This window comes from Pelophylax lessonae (genome assembly GCF_965119305.1).
Source record: "Pelophylax lessonae genome assembly, chromosome: 6".
NCBI classification, from domain to species: Eukaryota; Metazoa; Chordata; class Amphibia; order Anura; family Ranidae; genus Pelophylax; species Pelophylax lessonae.
The window spans coordinates 221530772-221548893 of record NC_138773.1 but is presented as its reverse complement, the minus strand read 5'-3'; the positions used below and the strand labels follow the sequence as shown (position 1 = coordinate 221548893).

Below are 18122 nucleotides of genomic sequence, written 5' to 3'. Positions count from 1 at the left end.
AATCTTTTTGGGGTGCAGTGAACACAATCTTTGTGGGGTACAGTGAACAGAATCTTTGTGGGGTGCAGTGAACACAATCTTTGGGGGGTACAGTGAACACAATCTTTGTGAGGTGCAGTGAACACAATCTTTGTGGGGTGCAGTGAACACAATCATTGTGGGGTGCAGTGAACTCAATCTTTGTGGGGTACAGTGAACACAATCTCATACTTCTGAAGGTTTGAGGGTGCTGCCTGTTCCATACTCCCCCTACTCCTCATCTAGCCTTTTAGGGGTACAAACAATAGTAATTGGGGCCTAGTGTGGTTGTGTACGTGTGATATACATACACTTTTTTGGGATCATATTTTCTATTCCGCTATTTAATCAAAAACCTTTGGGGATCAGTTAAATTGGGGGATAGTCTGTGTTGGTACGTGTGAGAGAGATCCACCTTTCCAAGTTGTTGGGGTTCATCTCATACTTCTGAAGGTTTGAGGGTGCTGCCTGTTCCATACTCCCCCTACTCCTAGCCTTTTAGGGGTACAAACAATAGTAATTGGGGCCTAGTGTGGTTGTGTACGTGTGATATACATACACTTTTTTGGGATCATATTTTCTATTCCGCTATTTAATCAAAAACCTTTGGGGATCAGTTAAATTGGGGGATAGTCTGTGTTGGTACGTGTGAGAGAGATCCACCTTTCCAAGCTGTTGAGGTTCATCTCATACTTCTGAAGGTTTGAGGGTGCTGCCTGTTCCATACTCCCCCTACTCCTAGCCTTTTAGGGGTACAAACAATAGTAATTGGGGCCTAGTGTGGTTGTGTACGTGTGATATACATACACTTTTTTGGGATCATATTTTCTATTCCGCTATTTAATCAAAAACCTCTGGTGATCAGTTAAATTGGGGGATAGTCTGTGTTGGTACGTGTGAGAGAGATCCACCTTTCCAAGTTGTTGGGGTTCATCTCATACTTCTGAAGGTTTGAGGGTGCTGCCTGTTCCATACTCCCCCTACTCCTAGCCTTTTAGGGGTACAAACAATAGTAATTGGGGCCTAGTGTGGTTGTGTACGTGTGATATACATACACTTTTTTGGGATCATATTTTCTATTCCGCTATTTAATCAAAAACCTTTGGGGATCAGTTAAATTGGGGGATAGTCTGTGTTGGTACGTGTGAGAGAGATCCACCTTTCCAAGTTGTTGGGGTTCATCTCATACTTCTGAAGGTTTGAGGGTGCTGCCTGTTCCATACTCCCCCTACTCCTAGCCTTTTAGGGGTACAAACAATAGTAATTGGGGCCTAGTGTGGTTGTGTATGTGTGATATACATACACTTTTTTTGGATCATATTTTCTATTCCGCTATTTAATCAAAAACCTTTGGGGATCAGTTAAATTGGGGGATAGTCTGTGTTGGTACGTGTGAGAGAGATCCACCTTTCCAAGTTGTTGGGGTTCATCTCATACTTCTGAAGGTTTGAGGGTGCTGCCTGTTCCATACTCCCCCTACTCCTAGCCTTTTAGGGGTACAAACAATAGTAATTGGGGCCTAGTGTGGTTGTGTACGTGTGATATACATACACTTTTTTGGGATCATATTTTCTATTCCGCTATTTAATCAAAAACCTTTGGGGATCAGTTAAATTGGGGGATAGTCTGTGTTGGTACGTGTGAGAGAGATCCACCTTTCCAAGTTGTTGGGGTTCATCTCATACTTCTGAAGGTTTGAGGGTGCTGCCTGTTCCATACTCCCCCTACTCCTAGCCTTTTAGGGGTACAAACAATAGTAATTGGGGCCTAGTGTGGTTGTGTACGTGTGATATACATACACTTTTTTTGGATCATATTTTCTATTCCGCTATTTAATCAAAAACCTTTGGGGATCAGTTAAATTGGGGGATAGTCTGTGTTGGTACGTGTGAGAGAGATCCACCTTTCCAAGTTGTTGGGGTTCATCTCATACTTCTGAAGGTTTGAGGGTGCTGCCTGTTCCATACTCCCCCTACTCCTAGCCTTTTAGGGGTACAAACAATAGTAATTGGGGCCTAGTGTGGTTGTGTACGTGTGATATACATACACTTTTTTGGGATCATATTTTCTATTCCGCTATTTAATCAAAAACCTTTGGGGATCAGTTAAATTGGGGGATAGTCTGTGTCGGTACGTGTGAGAGAGATCCACCTTTCCAAGTTGTTGGGGTTCATCTCATACTTCTGAAGGTTTGAGGGTGCTGCCTGTTCCATACCCCCCCTACTCCTCATCTAGCCTTTTAGGGGTACAAACAATAGTAATTGGGGCCTAGTGTGGTTGTGTACGTGTGATATACATACACTTTTTTTGGATCATATTTTCTATTCCGCTATTTAATCAAAAACCTTTGGGGATCAGTTAAATTGGGGGATAGTCTGTGTCGGTACGTGTGAGAGAGATCCACCTTTCCAAGTTGTTGGGGTTCATCTCATACTTCTGAAGGTTTGAGGGTGCTGCCTGTTCCATACTCCCCCTACTCCTCATCTAGCCTTTTAGGGGTACAAACAATAGTAATTGGGGCCCAGTGTGGTTGTGTACGTGTGATATACATACACTTTTTTTGGATCATATTTTCTATTCCGCTATTTAATCAAAAACCTTTGGGGATCAGTTAAATTGGGGGATAGTCTGTGTTGGTACGTGTGAGAGAGATCCACCTTTCCAAGTTGTTGGGGTTCATCTCATACTTCTGAAGGTTTGAGGGTGCTGCCTGTTCCATACTCCCCCTACTCCTCATCTAGCCTTTTAGGGGTACAAACAATAGTAATTGGGGCCCAGTGTGGTTGTGTACGTGTGATATACATACACTTTTTTGGGATCATATTTTCTATTCCGCTATTTAATCAAAAACCTTTGGGGATCAGTTAAATTGGGGGATAGTCTGTGTCGGTACGTGTGAGAGAGATCCACCTTTCCAAGTTGTTGGGGTTCATCTCATACTTCTGAAGGTTTGAGGGTGCTGCCTGTTCCATACCCCCCCTACTCCTCATCTAGCCTTTTAGGGGTACAAACAATAGTAATTGGGGCCTAGTGTGGTTGTGTACGTGCGAGATACATACACTTTTTTTGATCATATTTCCTACTCCGCTATTCAATAAAAACCTTTGAGGATCAATTGAATTGGGGGATAGTCTGTGTCGGTACGTGTGAGAGAGATCCACCTTTCCAAGTTGTTGGGGTTCATCTCATACTTCTGAAGGTTTGAGGGTGCTGCCTGTTCCATACTCCCCCTACTCCTCATCTAGCCTTTTAGGGGTACAAACAATAGTAATTGGGGCCCAGTGTGGTTGTGTACGTGTGATATACATACACTTTTTTTGGATCATATTTTCTATTCCGCTATTTAATCAAAAACCTTTGGGGATCAGTTAAATTGGGGGATAGTCTGTGTTGGTACGTGTGAGAGAGATCCACCTTTCCAAGTTGTTGGGGTTCATCTCATACTTCTGAAGGTTTGAGGGTGCTGCCTGTTCCATACTCCCCCTACTCCTCATCTAGCCTTTTAGGGGTACAAACAATAGTAATTGGGGCCCAGTGTGGTTGTGTACATGTGATATACATACACTTTTTTGGGATCATATTTTCTATTCCGCTATTTAATCAAAAACCTTTGGGGATCAGTTAAATTGGGGGATAGTCTGTGTCGGTACGTGTGAGAGAGATCCACCTTTCCAAGTTGTTGGGGTTCATCTCATACTTCTGAAGGTTTGAGGGTGCTGCCTGTTCCATACCCCCCCTACTCCTCATCTAGCCTTTTAGGGGTACAAACAATAGTAATTGGGGCCTAGTGTGGTTGTGTACGTGCGAGATACATACACTTTTTTTGATCATATTTCCTACTCCGCTATTCAATAAAAACCTTTGAGGATCAATTGAATTGCGGGATAGTCTGTGTCGGTACGTGTGAGAGAGATCCACCTTTCCAAGTTGTTGGGGTTCATCTCATACTTCTGAAGGTTTGAGGGTGCTGCCTGTTCCATACTCCCCCTACTCCTCATCTAGCCTTTTAGGGGTACAAACAATAGTAATTGGGGCCCAGTGTGGTTGTGTACGTGTGATATACATACACTTTTTTTGGATCATATTTTCTATTCCGCTATTTAATTTAACTGGGCCTCCATGCGAGACCTGTGTGCCTTGTTGCGCTGTTTTGAGTACTCCACCAACATGGCCAGTGGCAATGACGCCGTTCTCAGCTTAACTATCCCACTTCCATGCCTCCTTGAAAAAACAATTCGGGCGATGATGGAAGAGGATGTGGCACAGGATGAGGAGGAGGAGGAGGATGAAGAGGTAACATTTCCAAGGCTTTCAGGGCAGTCATTCGCAAGGGGCTCCGAGGGTGGGTTCCTGCACACGCAAACGCCAGGGACGCAATTGTCCAGCAGGGGCACAGTTCTGGAGGATGAGGAGGATGAGGAGGAGGAGGAGCTGGAGGAGGAGATGGAACCATGTTCACAGCAGGGTGGCACCCAGGCCAGCTCATGGCCATCACTGGTGCGTGGCTGGGGGGATACAGAGGACACGGACGATACACCTCCCACAGAGGACAGCCTTTCGTTGCCTCTGGGCAGCCTGGCACACATGAGCGATTACATGCTGCAGTGTCTCCACAACGACCGCCGAGTTGCCCACATTCTAACTTGTGCTGATTACTGGGTGGCCACGCTGCTGGATCCCCGTTACAAGGACAACGTACCGTCCTTAATTCACTCACTGGAGCGCGATCGCAAGATGCGCGAGTACAAGCGCACGCTGGTAGACGCCATGCTGCTGGCATTCCCATCTGACAGCGGGGCCACAGTGGAAGCACAAGGCAGAGGAGGAGGAGGAGGAGGTCGCCAACGCAACCAGGGCACCGCCAGCACCTCAGAAGGCAGGGTTAGCATGGCCGAAATGTGGAAAAGCTTTGTCAGCACGCCACAACAAACAGCAGCACCAGCAGCTCAGATGGAACGTCTTAGCAGGAGGCAGCATTTTACCAACATGGTGGAGCAGTATGTGTGCACACGCCTACATGTAGTGAATGACGGGTCTGCCCCCTTCAACTTCTGGGTCTCCAAATTGGGCACATGGCTTGAGCTTGCCCTTTACGCCTTGGAGGTGCTGGCGTGCCCTGCAGCCAGTGTATTATCTGAACGGGTATTTAGCACGGCTGGGGGCGTTATAACAGACAAGCGCAGCCGCCTGTCCAGAGACAATGTGGACAAGCTCACGTTCATTAAAATGAACCAGGCATGGATCCCACGGGACTTTTCCGTACCTTATGCAGAATAGCAATGGATACCGACCTTACCCACCCATTGTTCCATTTTTGCTCTTTCTCACTCTTTTGGGGTGTACCCTCATTTAAAATTTTTGAAAAGAAGCAGTGTTGGCTACCTCGTCCTCCTCCTCAGGGCCAGATTAATGTAGGGGCTATTGGAGCTGCAGCTCCAGGCCCCTACCTTTTATATAGGCCCCGGGTTGGCCATATTCACTGTTACCGCTCTTCTGTCACTTGTAAACACAGAAGTCTGGCTTCTATGCTCGCTTCCCCAGGCAGCACCCTCAGAACCTCCCCACACAGCGTGAAGGCCGGACAAGGAGGGACAGTTGGCGATGCATGGATGTGTTTATGGGCTTCAGAGACAGCATCCCATGTTGAATTAGGCATGCATGGCTGCACCCTTCCTCCTCTGGGTGCATGGCAAGGCACGGCCCTTAAGGCCCTTCAAAATCCTCAGCACCAAGCCCATGATGCTGTTAATCCGGCCCTGGTCCTCCTCCACCGCCGCTTCCACCTACACCGCCCATAGGTGTGCGCAGCCTATTGCATTAAGGTGTGCACCCCAAAGTTGAAATACACATGCATGTGTTTGCCAGCAGGGAGAGTAATGTATCGGGGCCATGTACCTGTAGGCAAGGAGAAATAGAGCAGAGCAGGTCCCAGGGAGATCTTTCCCATCTCCTCACTGGCAATGCTATGTGCCCTAGGTGATTAGGGTGTGCCCAGGCACACCCAGCACACCCTGTGCGCACGCCTATGTCACCGCTAGGCTTGTGACGGTATCAGATTTTCATGCTGCGATTAATTGATTAAGGTTTTGCCACGGTATACGGTATTATCACGGTATTCTATTATTAAATTTAAATTATTAAATTTCCACCTCACTTCAATTTCATTGCTGAATTTAGGGGCTTTGGTTCACTTATGCACATTATTATATAGTCAGTCAGTACAGACTCTGTGAACCAGGCCTAAAATAGGTCATCAAGCAGTGTCTGGCCTAACTGGTGATAACTGGTTCTGGCGCTCGGCTCCGATCCGATGGCCTGGTCATTAAGAGGGCAAATCCTTGTGGTCAAGAAGTGGTTAAACCTGAAGGAGGTGTTGTTTATAAATTACTTTACTATTGCTTTAGGCCTGGTTCACATGTATGCGGGTTGGTGGTTCACATTTGCACAGGCATAGCAGCCCATTGATTTGAATGGGCTGCTATGCCCTCATTTTCCGCAGAAAAAAGGTGCATGCAGCATTTTTTTAAAATTCAGTGGCCTTGAAATCCATCCTGCTTTTGCACCATGCGACTAACCTGCAGTTCCTGCTCTGGCAAGCTTTCTGCATTTTTTGTATACGTGGGCACGGCATTTAAAAATAAACAGTTTGCGTGTGCAGCAACGGCAGGTAAGTCGCATGGTGCAAAAGAAGGATGGATTTCATGGCCACTGCATTTTTTTAAATTCTGCATGCACCTTTTTTCAGCTGAAAACGCAGGCATAGCAGCTCAAGCCCATTCACATCAATGGGCTGCTATGCCTGTGCAAATGTGGGCCCCCAACCCGCATACATGTGAACCAGGCCTAAAGCAATAGTAAAGTCATTAATTGGTTAAACCTGCAGGAGGACCGGTGTTTTTATCTATTAATGACTTTACTATTGCTTTAGGCCTGGTTCACATGTATGCGGGTTGGGGGCCCACATTTGCACAGGCATAGCAGCCCATTGATGTGAATGGGCTTGAGCTGCTATGCCTGCGTTTTCAGCTGAAAAAAGGTGCATGCAGAATTTAAAAAAATGCAGTGGCCATGAAATCCATCCTTCTTTTGCACCATGCGACTTACCTGCCGTTGCTGCACACGCAAACTGTTTATTTTTAAATGCCGTGCCCACGTATACAAAAAATGCAGAAAGCTTGCCAGAGCAGGAACTGCAGGTTAGTCGCATGGTGCAAAAGCAGGATGGATTTCAAGGCCACTGAATTTAAAAAAAATGCTGCATGCACCTTTTTTCTGCGGAAAATGAGGGCATAGCAGCCCGTTCAAATCAATGGGCTGCTATGCCTGTGCAAATGTGGGCCGCCAACCCGCATACATGTGAACCGCCAACCCGCATACATGTGAACCACCAACCCGCATACATGTGAACCAGGCCTAAAGCAATAGTAAAGTCATTAATAGATAAAAACACCGGTCCTCCTGCAGGTTTAACCACTTCTGGATCGCAAGGATTTGCCCCTTTAAAGACCAGGCCATCGGATCAGAGCGCCAGGACCAGTCATCACCAGGTAGGCCAGACACTGCTTGATGGCTATATAATAATGTAATGTGGGCTGCTAGGCGTGTGTGTGTGTATATATATATTTATTAGAGCTGCACGATTCTGGCCAAAATGAGAATCACGATTTTTTAGCTTGGAATAAAGATCACGATTCTCTCACGATTCTCTGTGTAACAAAAAAAAAAAAAATTGGGATAACTTTACTGTTACGTTTTTTTTTTTTTTTTTATTCATTAAAGTCTAATCATTGCGTTTGAAAGACTGCTGCGCAAATACAGTGTGACATAAAATATTACAACAATCGCCATTTTATTCTGTAGGGTCTCTGCTAAAAAAATATATAAAATGTTTGGGGGTTCTAAGTACTTTTCTAGCAAAAAAAAAACTGATTTTAACTTGCAAACAGCAAGTGTCAGAAAAAGATCCAGTCTTTAAGAGGTTAAACTTCCTTTCTCCCTGGCAGAGGGAAGGAAAAGATACAAATGTAATCATTTTTGTTTATAGTTAGGAGACTTAATGCTGAAAGGTGTTAGCTGAGTGAGTGAATGAGTCATCCAGCTCACTGAAATGTATCAATTCACAAGTCAGGCAGACTTGACAGAGAAACTCGGTATTTTAAAAATGCCACAATAACAATACCGTGGCTATGCAATACCGCGATATATCGAATTACCGAAAACCGGCATATGTCTAGTCACCGCCACATCCACCACCACCTCAACCTCCCTCCTACTCCATATGGGCCTCGTCCTTCAGAGATGAAGAAGAACATTGTTTTATTTTTCTGTTTTTTTTTGTTGTTTTAAGTTATTTCCCTATCCACATTTGTTTGCAGAGCACTTGCCATGCTCTTAATTACGTTTTGCTGCCATTTGCAGCACTCTAGCCTAGTGTTGAGCGAACACGGACTGTATTATTCGTGTTCGTACCGAATAATTGGATTTTTTGTACCCGAACACGGACACGGACACTTTACTGTATGTTCGGGTAAAAATCCGTGTTCGGTCGTTTTATTTCCGGGTTTTGCATGCTTTGGCGCTCTTTTCATGGCGGGCTTTCAACAGCCAATCAACAATCGTTTAACTGGTGTGCCTTAAGCCATCCCAGCCATGCCTGCAAATGTCTCAGTAGCTGTGATTGGCCGTCTGAAGCATGTGACCAAGTCTTTATAAGTTCGAGGCAGCCGCAGCGGCGTCATTATGCTGCTTAGATTCAGGGACAGAGCACACATCAACGTGCTGGCTGCTGATTAGGGAAAGATAGGCAGGAAAAAACCATTTGTGTCCGGATAGAATTGAGGGACAGGTCGGAGTGTTTAGGCAGGGCGAGTTGTAGGCATTTTAGGGATAGAGTCTGCTGAATTATATAGGGTCAGTGTCTTCTACAAACTACAATCGATATTGCTGTGTGGGGGGTGGGGTGAATCTGCACTCAATCCTGATCTACGATCTCTTCTCAATCCTGTTAGGGACAGAGTCTGCTGAATTTTAGGGAAACTGTGTTCTACAAACTACAATCGATATTGCTGTGTGGGGGGTGGGGTGAATCTGCACTCAATCCTGATCTACGATCTCTTCTCAATCCTGTTAGGGACAGAGTCTGCTGAATTTTAGGGAAACTGTGTTCTACAAACTACAATCGATATTGCTGTGTGGGGGGTGGGGTGAATCTGCACTCAATCCTGATCTACGATCTCTTCTCAATCCTGTTAGGGACAGAGTCTGCTGAATTTTAGGGAAACTGTGTTCTACAAACTACAATCGATATTGCTGTGTGGTGTGGGATTGGAGATAGGCAGGTGTCAGTGATCCACATCCATTTTTCTGTGTGTGAGCTGCAGTGAACACAATCTTTTTGGGCTGCAGTGAACACAATCTTTTTGGGCTGCAGTGAACACAATCTTTTTGGGCTGCAGTGAACACAATCTTTTTGGGCTGCAGTGAACACAATCTTTTTGGGCTGCAGTGAACACAATCTTTTTGGGGTGCAGTGAACAAAATCTTTTTGGGGTGCAGTGAACACAATCCTTTTTGGTGTGCAGTGAACACAATCTTTGTGGGGTGCAGTGAACAAAATCCTTTGTGGGGTGCAGTGAACACAATCTTTTTGGGGTGCAGTGAACAAAATCCTTTTTGGGGTGCAGTGAACAACATCCTTTTTGGGGTGCAGTGAACACAATCTTTTTGGGGTGCAGTGAACAAAATCCTTTGTGGGGTGCAGTGAACACAATCTTTTTGGGGTGCAGTGAACACAATCTTTTTGGGGTGGAGTGAACAACATCCTTTTTGGGGTGCAGTGAACAAAATCCTTTTTGGGGTGCAGTGAACAAAATCATTTTTGGGGTGCAGTGAACACAATCTTTTTGGGGTGCAGTGAACACAATCTTTGTGGGGTGCAGTGAACACAATTTTTTTGGGGTGGAGTGAACAACATCCTTTTTGGGGTGCAGTGAACAACATCCTTTTTGGGGTGCAGTGAACACAATCTTTTTGGGGTGCAGTGAACACAATCTTTGTGGGGTACAGTGAACAGAATCTTTGTGGGGTGCAGTGAACACAATCTTTGGGGGGTACAGTGAACACAATCTTTGTGAGGTGCAGTGAACACAATCTTTGTGGGGTGCAGTGAACACAATCATTGTGGGGTGCAGTGAACTCAATCTTTGTGGGGTACAGTGAACACAATCTCATACTGAAGGTTTGAGGGTGCTGCCTGTTCCATACTCCCCCTACTCCTCATCTAGCCTTTTAGGGGTACAAACAATAGTAATTGGGGCCTAGTGTGGTTGTGTACGTGTGATATACATACACTTTTTTGGGATCATATTTTCTATTCCGCTATTTAATCAAAAACCTTTGGGGATCAGTTAAATTGGGGGATAGTCTGTGTTGGTACGTGTGAGAGAGATCCACCTTTCCAAGTTGTTGGGGTTCATCTCATACTTCTGAAGGTTTGAGGGTGCTGCCTGTTCCATACTCCCCCTACTCCTAGCCTTTTAGGGGTACAAACAATAGTAATTGGGGCCTAGTGTGGTTGTGTACGTGTGATATACATACACTTTTTTGGGATCATATTTTCTATTCCGCTATTTAATCAAAAACCTTTGGGGATCAGTTAAATTGGGGGATAGTCTGTGTTGGTACGTGTGAGAGAGATCCACCTTTCCAAGTTGTTGGGGTTCATCTCATACTTCTGAAGGTTTGAGGGTGCTGCCTGTTCCATACTCCCCCTACTCCTAGCCTTTTAGGGGTACAAACAATAGTAATTGGGGCCCAGTGTGGTTGTGTACGTGTGATATACATACACTTTTTTGGGATCATATTTTCTATTCCGCTATTTAATCAAAAACCTTTGGGGATCAGTTAAATTGGGGGATAGTCTGTGTTGGTACGTGTGAGAGAGATCCACCTTTCCAAGTTGTTGGGGTTCATCTCATACTTCTGAAGGTTTGAGGGTGCTGCCTGTTCCATACTCCCCCTACTCCTAGCCTTTTAGGGGTACAAACAATAGTAATTGGGGCCTAGTGTGGTTGTGTACGTGTGATATACATACACTTTTTTGGGATCATATTTTCTATTCCGCTATTTAATCAAAAACCTTTGGGGATCAGTTAAATTGGGGGATAGTCTGTGTTGGTACGTGTGAGAGAGATCCACCTTTCCAAGTTGTTGGGGTTCATCTCATACTTCTGAAGGTTTGAGGGTGCTGCCTGTTCCATACTCCCCCTACTCCTAGCCTTTTAGGGGTACAAACAATAGTAATTGGGGCCTAGTGTGGTTGTGTACGTGTGATATACATACACTTTTTTGGGATCATATTTTCTATTCCGCTATTTAATCAAAAACCTCTGGGGATCAGTTAAATTGGGGGATAGTCTGTGTTGGTACGTGTGAGAGAGATCCACCTTTCCAAGTTGTTGGGGTTCATCTCATACTTCTGAAGGTTTGAGGGTGCTGCCTGTTCCATACTCCCCCCTACTCCTAGCCTTTTAGGGGTACAAACAATAGTAATTGGGGCCTAGTGTGGTTGTGTACGTGTGATATACATACACTTTTTTGGGATCATATTTTCTATTCCGCTATTTAATCAAAAACCTTTGGGGATCAGTTAAATTGGGGGATAGTCTGTGTTGGTACGTGTGAGAGAGATCCACCTTTCCAAGTTGTTGGGGTTCATCTCATACTTCTGAAGGTTTGAGGGTGCTGCCTGTTCCATACTCCCCCTACTCCTAGCCTTTTAGGGGTACAAACAATAGTAATTGGGGCCTAGTGTGGTTGTGTACGTGTGATATACATACACTTTTTTGGGATCATATTTTCTATTCCGCTATTTAATCAAAAACCTTTGGGGATCAGTTAAATTGGGGGATAGTCTGTGTTGGTACGTGTGAGAGAGATCCACCTTTCCAAGTTGTTGGGGTTCATCTCATACTTCTGAAGGTTTGAGGGTGCTGCCTGTTCCATACTCCCCCTACTCCTAGCCTTTTAGGGGTACAAACAATAGTAATTGGGGCCTAGTGTGGTTGTGTACGTGTGATATACATACACTTTTTTGGGATCATATTTTCTATTCCGCTATTTAATCAAAAACCTTTGGGGATCAGTTAAATTGGGGGATAGTCTGTGTTGGTACGTGTGAGAGAGATCCACCTTTCCAAGTTGTTGGGGTTCATCTCATACTTCTGAAGGTTTGAGGGTGCTGCCTGTTCCATACTCCCCCTACTCCTAGCCTTTTAGGGGTACAAACAATAGTAATTGGGGCCTAGTGTGGTTGTGTACGTGTGATATACATACACTTTTTTGGGATCATATTTTCTATTCCGCTATTTAATCAAAAACCTTTGGGGATCAGTTAAATTGGGGGATAGTCTGTGTTGGTACGTGTGAGAGAGATCCACCTTTCCAAGTTGTTGGGGTTCATCTCATACTTCTGAAGGTTTGAGGGTGCTGCCTGTTCCATACTCCCCCTACTCCTAGCCTTTTAGGGGTACAAACAATAGTAATTGGGGCCTAGTGTGGTTGTGTACGTGTGATATACATACACTTTTTTGGGATCATATTTTCTATTCCGCTATTTAATCAAAAACCTCTGGGGATCAGTTAAATTGGGGGATAGTCTGTGTTGGTACGTGTGAGAGAGATCCACCTTTCCAAGTTGTTGGGGTTCATCTCATACTTCTGAAGGTTTGAGGGTGCTGCCTGTTCCATACTCCCCCCTACTCCTAGCCTTTTAGGGGTACAAACAATAGTAATTGGGGCCTAGTGTGGTTGTGTACGTGTGATATACATACACTTTTTTGGGATCATATTTTCTATTCCGCTATTTAATCAAAAACCTTTGGGGATCAGTTAAATTGGGGGATAGTCTGTGTTGGTACGTGTGAGAGAGATCCACCTTTCCAAGTTGTTGGGGTTCATCTCATACTTCTGAAGATTTGAGGGTGCTGCCTGTTCCATACCCCCCCTACTCCTCATCTAGCCTTTTAGGGGTACAAACAATAGTAATTGGGGCCTAGTGTGGTTGTGTACGTGTGATATACATACACTTTTTTTGGATCATATTTTCTATTCCGCTATTTAATCAAAAACCTTTGGGGATCAGTTAAATTGGGGGATAGTCTGTGTTGGTACGTGTGAGAGAGATCCACCTTTCCAAGTTGTTGGGGTTCATCTCATACTTCTGAAGGTTTGAGGGTGCTGCCTGTTCCATACTCCCCCTACTCCTAGCCTTTTAGGGGTACAAACAATAGTAATTGGGGCCTAGTGTGGTTGTGTACGTGTGATATACATACACTTTTTTTGGATCATATTTTCTATTCCGCTATTTAATCAAAAACCTTTGGGGATCAGTTAAATTGGGGGATAGTCTGTGTTGGTACGTGTGAGAGAGATCCACCTTTCCAAGTTGTTGGGGTTCATCTCATACTTCTGAAGGTTTGAGGGTGCTGCCTGTTCCATACTCCCCCTACTCCTAGCCTTTTAGGGGTACAAACAATAGTAATTGGGGCCTAGTGTGGTTGTGTACGTGTGATATACATACACTTTTTTTGGATCATATTTTCTATTCCGCTATTTAATCAAAAACCTTTGGGGATCAGTTAAATTGGGGGATAGTCTGTGTTGGTACGTGTGAGAGAGATCCACCTTTCCAAGTTGTTGGGGTTCATCTCATACTTCTGAAGGTTTGAGGGTGCTGCCTGTTCCATACTCCCCCTACTCCTAGCCTTTTAGGGGTACAAACAATAGTAATTGGGGCCTAGTGTGGTTGTGTACGTGTGATATACATACACTTTTTTTGGATCATATTTTCTATTCCGCTATTTAATCAAAAACCTTTGGGGATCAGTTAAATTGGGGGATAGTCTGTGTTGGTACGTGTGAGAGAGATCCACCTTTCCAAGTTGTTGGGGTTCATCTCATACTTCTGAAGGTTTGAGGGTGCTGCCTGTTCCATACCCCCCCTACTCCTCATCTAGCCTTTTAGGGGTACAAACAATAGTAATTGGGGCCTAGTGTGGTTGTGTACGTGTGATATACATACACTTTTTTTGGATCATATTTTCTATTCCGCTATTTAATCAAAAACCTTTGGGGATCAGTTAAATTGGGGGATAGTCTGTGTTGGTACGTGTGAGAGAGATCCACCTTTCCAAGTTGTTGGGGTTCATCTCATACTTCTGAAGGTTTGAGGGTGCTGCCTGTTCCATACTCCCCCTACTCCTCATCTAGCCTTTTAGGGGTACAAACAATAGTAATTGGGGCCTAGTGTGGTTGTGTACGTGTGATATACATACACTTTTTTTGGATCATATTTTCTATTCCGCTATTTAATCAAAAACCTTTGGGGATCAGTTAAATTGGGGGATAGTCTGTGTTGGTACGTGTGAGAGAGATCCACCTTTCCAAGTTGTTGGGGTTCATCTCATACTTCTGAAGGTTTGAGGGTGCTGCCTGTTCCATACTCCCCCTACTCCTAGCCTTTTAGGGGTACAAACAATAGTAATTGGGGCCTAGTGTGGTTGTGTACGTGTGATATACATACACTTTTTTTGGATCATATTTTCTATTCCGCTATTTAATCAAAAACCTTTGGGGATCAGTTAAATTGGGGGATAGTCTGTGTTGGTACGTGTGAGAGAGATCCACCTTTCCAAGTTGTTGGGGTTCATCTCATACTTCTGAAGGTTTGAGGGTGCTGCCTGTTCCATACCCCCCCTACTCCTCATCTAGCCTTTTAGGGGTACAAACAATAGTAATTGGGGCCTAGTGTGGTTGTGTACGTGTGATATACATACACTTTTTTTGGATCATATTTTCTATTCCGCTATTTAATCAAAAACCTTTGGGGATCAGTTAAATTGGGGGATAGTCTGTGTTGGTACGTGTGAGAGAGATCCACCTTTCCAAGTTGTTGGGGTTCATCTCATACTTCTGAAGGTTTGAGGGTGCTGCCTGTTCCATACTCCCCCTACTCCTCATCTAGCCTTTTAGGGGTACAAACAATAGTAATTGGGGCCCAGTGTGGTTGTGTACGTGTGATATACATACACTTTTTTTGGATCATATTTTCTATTCCGCTATTTAATCAAAAACCTTTGGGGATCAGTTAAATTGGGGGATAGTCTGTGTTGGTACGTGTGAGAGAGATCCACCTTTCCAAGTTGTTGGGGTTCATCTCATACTTCTGAAGGTTTGAGGGTGCTGCCTGTTCCATACTCCCCCTACTCCTCATCTAGCCTTTTAGGGGTACAAACAATAGTAATTGGGGCCTAGTGTGGTTGTGTACGTGTGATATACATACACTTTTTTTGGATCATATTTTCTATTCCGCTATTTAATCAAAAACCTTTGGGGATCAGTTAAATTGGGGGATAGTCTGTGTTGGTACGTGTGAGAGAGATCCACCTTTCCAAGTTTTTGGGGTTCATCTCATACTTCTGAAGATTTGAGGGTGCTGCCTGTTCCATACCCCCCCTACTCCTCATCTAGCCTTTTAGGGGTACAAACAATAGTAATTGGGGCCTAGTGTGGTTGTGTACGTGTGATATACATACACTTTTTTTGGATCATATTTTCTATTCCGCTATTTAATCAAAAACCTTTGGGGATCAGTTAAATTGGGGGATAGTCTGTGTTGGTACGTGTGAGAGAGATCCACCTTTCCAAGTTGTTGGGGTTCATCTCATACTTCTGAAGGTTTGAGGGTGCTGCCTGTTCCATACTCCCCCTACTCCTCATCTAGCCTTTTAGGGGTACAAACAATAGTAATTGGGGCCTAGTGTGGTTGTGTACGTGTGATATACATACACTTTTTTTGGATCATATTTTCTATTCCGCTATTTAATCAAAAACCTTTGGGGATCAGTTAAATTGGGGGATAGTCTGTGTTGGTACGTGTGAGAGAGATCCACCTTTCCAAGTTGTTGGGGTTCATCTCATACTTCTGAAGGTTTGAGGGTGCTGCCTGTTCCATACTCCCCCTACTCCTAGCCTTTTAGGGGTACAAACAATAGTAATTGGGGCCTAGTGTGGTTGTGTACGTGTGATATACATACACTTTTTTTGGATCATATTTTCTATTCCGCTATTTAATCAAAAACCTTTGGGGATCAGTTAAATTGGGGGATAGTCTGTGTTGGTACGTGTGAGAGAGATCCACCTTTCCAAGTTGTTGGGGTTCATCTCATACTTCTGAAGGTTTGAGGGTGCTGCCTGTTCCATACCCCCCCTACTCCTCATCTAGCCTTTTAGGGGTACAAACAATAGTAATTGGGGCCTAGTGTGGTTGTGTACGTGTGATATACATACACTTTTTTTGGATCATATTTTCTATTCCGCTATTTAATCAAAAACCTTTGGGGATCAGTTAAATTGGGGGATAGTCTGTGTTGGTACGTGTGAGAGAGATCCACCTTTCCAAGTTTTTGGGGTTCATCTCATACTTCTGAAGATTTGAGGGTGCTGCCTGTTCCATACCCCCCCTACTCCTCATCTAGCCTTTTAGGGGTACAAACAATAGTAATTGGGGCCTAGTGTGGTTGTGTACGTGTGATATACATACACTTTTTTTGGATCATATTTTCTATTCCGCTATTTAATCAAAAACCTTTGGGGATCAGTTAAATTGGGGGATAGTCTGTGTTGGTACGTGTGAGAGAGATCCACCTTTCCAAGTTGTTGGGGTTCATCTCATACTTCTGAAGGTTTGAGGGTGCTGCCTGTTCCATACTCCCCCTACTCCTCATCTAGCCTTTTAGGGGTACAAACAATAGTAATTGGGGCCCAGTGTGGTTGTGTACGTGTGATATACATACACTTTTTTTGGATCATATTTTCTATTCCGCTATTTAATCAAAAACCTTTGGGGATCAGTTAAATTGGGGGATAGTCTGTGTTGGTACGTGTGAGAGAGATCCACCTTTCCAAGTTGTTGGGGTTCATCTCATACTTCTGAAGGTTTGAGGGTGCTGCCTGTTCCATACTCCCCCTACTCCTAGCCTTTTAGGGGTACAAACAATAGTAATTGGGGCCTAGTGTGGTTGTGTACGTGTGATATACATACACTTTTTTTGGATCATATTTTCTATTCCGCTATTTAATCAAAAACCTTTGGGGATCAGTTAAATTGGGGGATAGTCTGTGTTGGTACGTGTGAGAGAGATCCACCTTTCCAAGTTGTTGGGGTTCATCTCATACTTCTGAAGGTTTGAGGGTGCTGCCTGTTCCATACCCCCCCTACTCCTCATCTAGCCTTTTAGGGGTACAAACAATAGTAATTGGGGCCTAGTGTGGTTGTGTACGTGTGATATACATACACTTTTTTTGGATCATATTTTCTATTCCGCTATTTAATCAAAAACCTTTGGGGATCAGTTAAATTGGGGGATAGTCTGTGTTGGTACGTGTGAGAGAGATCCACCTTTCCAAGTTGTTGGGGTTCATCTCATACTTCTGAAGGTTTGAGGGTGCTGCCTGTTCCATACTCCCCCTACTCCTAGCCTTTTAGGGGTACAAACAATAGTAATTGGGGCCTAGTGTGGTTGTGTACGTGTGATATACATACACTTTTTTTGGATCATATTTTCTATTCCGCTATTTAATCAAAAACCTTTGGGGATCAGTTAAATTGGGGGATAGTCTGTGTTGGTACGTGTGAGAGAGATCCACCTTTCCAAGTTGTTGGGGTTCATCTCATACTTCTGAAGGTTTGAGGGTGCTGCCTGTTCCATACCCCCCCTACTCCTCATCTAGCCTTTTAGGGGTACAAACAATAGTAATTGGGGCCTAGTGTGGTTGTGTACGTGTGATATACATACACTTTTTTTGGATCATATTTTCTATTCCGCTATTTAATCAAAAACCTTTGGGGATCAGTTAAATTGGGGGATAGTCTGTGTTGGTACGTGTGAGAGAGATCCACCTTTCCAAGTTGTTGGGGTTCATCTCATACTTCTGAAGGTTTGAGGGTGCTGCCTGTTCCATACTCCCCCTACTCCTCATCTAGCCTTTTAGGGGTACAAACAATAGTAATTGGGGCCTAGTGTGGTTGTGTACGTGCGAGATAC

The 18122-nt window shown here is 44.2% G+C and overlaps 1 protein-coding gene across 2 annotated transcripts in view; it reads right to left on the bottom strand.

The window, feature by feature from the left end:
* SPAG16 (sperm associated antigen 16) overlaps window positions 1–18122 on the bottom strand; it is a 1690414-nt gene that overhangs the window by 499931 nt on the left and 1172361 nt on the right. The window lies entirely within an intron of this gene.